Source organism: Sphaeroforma arctica, assembly GCF_001186125.1.
Source record: "Sphaeroforma arctica JP610 unplaced genomic scaffold supercont1.4951, whole genome shotgun sequence".
Lineage (NCBI taxonomy): Eukaryota > Ichthyosporea > Ichthyophonida > Sphaeroforma > Sphaeroforma arctica.
The window spans coordinates 1-2,192 of NW_014035607.1; the positions used below are offsets into that span (position 1 = coordinate 1).

Genomic DNA, 2,192 nt, shown 5'->3' on the forward strand with positions numbered 1-2,192 from the left:
ATATTCATGGGTGTATGTATATGCATGCATGTGGTTGTGTGGGTGTACATACTCATATTGCATATATATATCTACGAATCCTAACACGCACTAAAGTATAAATAGTTGTACATCAAAGTCCGTGTGTGTGCATACCTAATGAACGTCGTGTGTTCTATACAAAATTGAACACATTGCGTAATGGCTTTGTGCTCTGCAAGTGGTTCGTGGTCATGTATAGATAATTTTGTACATTCGTGCAGTCTCGGTTTCCAAAGTGTCGGTGACTATACATAGACGCGCAGTTTGTATCAGTACACCAAACTAAACATGTGACCTAGTGTGGCGCAGTGTGTGCGTTTTAATTGTCCTTGAATAGTGTTGCGCGGGTTACAACACACCACTTACGTTTTGGATACGCAGGTCTCGTTCGAACTACGCTTAGAACGTGGCATAGCTTCGGATCCACACACCTATGATACCAGGCTTCTCACACTCCTGATTGGAATTAGATTAATGAGTACCACGGTTTTGTCTGGTTTTTTACGACCAATGCAAATAAAAATGTCATATATTTACACTGACAGGAGTCAACGTGACAACCCCAATTGCTACAATCTTTAATATTTACAACAATAAAAATGTTATCTCATAAAAGAAGTATAACCTGGTTTGTGTCCGAGTGGTTATGGAGCTGCACTCGAAATGCAGTGGCGTCTCGCCGCGCGAGTTCAAATCTCGTCAAGCCAATTATTTTTCCCAATGTATTCATCTTTTGATCGTCTATCAACTCCACAACCCTGACCACTGACCTAGCAGGCAGATGATAATCACTTGCCGTTTTGAACCTCGGTGGCTCGCCTTGCATCATATTAAAAGGCTCGTGAGAATATTTAAACAAGCATGAACTCTTGGCAGGAGACTCGTCCAGTACTCTATATCATATCTCGAAAAGTGCTGCTCTCTATGCTGAACACGATTTACTGCATGATATAGTTCAACTTAAAGTGATCGTGTTTTTACCTGTGAACACGACAAGGATTCGATTAAAATTATCAACAATATCATTTGATCTCTGCTTCAGCTGTTATACTTTATAGTATATTTGCTAGATGTTTATACACGGTTGTATGGATATTTTTCTATCGTAACTTTGCACCACGTATAGAGAACCCCGGGTGCAGACTTCAAATCCGTAGACCATTGGCGTGGAAGTATTTCGATTCTAAAGTTTTACTTCAGCTGTTCTAATGTATAGCACTCTTTGATGTTCGTTATCGTCTCGTCCTAATAGGTCAAGTAGATAAAATTCGCCTGGCCTACTAGAAACATTGTGTTCGTATGTATTCGTTGAAGCTCTTATCACCATAACTTTGGGTGCGAAAGATTGAACTCAATATCTATAGCTTGTGGTACTATAACTTACGCTGCTAGCAGCGCATACTATGCCGAGCCTTCAAAGTCATGCAAAAACTGTTCCTTTACTGGCGGCTTGTCTTGATGGATGAGCGACTGGTTCGAACCAGGCTATTATGAATCTTCGAGATGCCAATACTTATTAGTTAATTTCTGTCTTGATTAAAACTCATGTGACGCGTAATAAGGCTCGATAGTACCTAAAAATATTAAAGACAAGCTATAATTGTTTATACGCTCAACGTATATACTATCCCTGTATAGACTGGGTGACATAATATTGCTAGGCTTGGGTAGCTAGTGAACTTCGCTGTGGTGATAGGGTTTTTCCTGGCGGCTGCAACGTGAGAGAAAAATTCAAGTGAAAACTGTGTCTCGAGAATTATAAATTATAAATTATAAATCACAAATTGAGACTTAGAGCGCCTCTCTCAGATCAATAATAATTTTCCTAATTGAGATAATAGTACTTGAGATGAGGTCTGTTGTTTCCTGTGATCGTGTCTCTCTAGTTACTCTCGTGCTCTACATTTTCAATATCATTGTCTAGTGTGGGTAAGCAGCTCACATTGAGCCATCCGACATACAACTGACTTGTAGTAAACTACATGACGCAGGCTGCACGTGCACTTGTTTAAGTGTTCACAAAATATCAACAAACCAAACGAGTGGTGAAGACTAACGAAAAGATGTTAACAGTGAAAAGACGGTGAGAGTATACCCAGTCAAATAAACAAGACCGGAACGAGGGCAAGGTCACTAGAAACAAAAAACATGACTCAAACTGAGAAAAGGCT

The 2,192-nt window shown here is 39.8% G+C and overlaps 1 non-coding gene across 1 annotated transcript; it reads left to right on the forward strand.

Annotated features, from left to right (window-relative positions):
- The first annotated feature begins 647 nt into the window (after positions 1–647).
- Positions 648–729, forward strand: SARC_30297. Its single transcript has one exon. It is a non-coding gene; the product is annotated as a tRNA-Ser (tRNA).
- Positions 730–2,192: the final 1,463 nt, after the last annotated feature.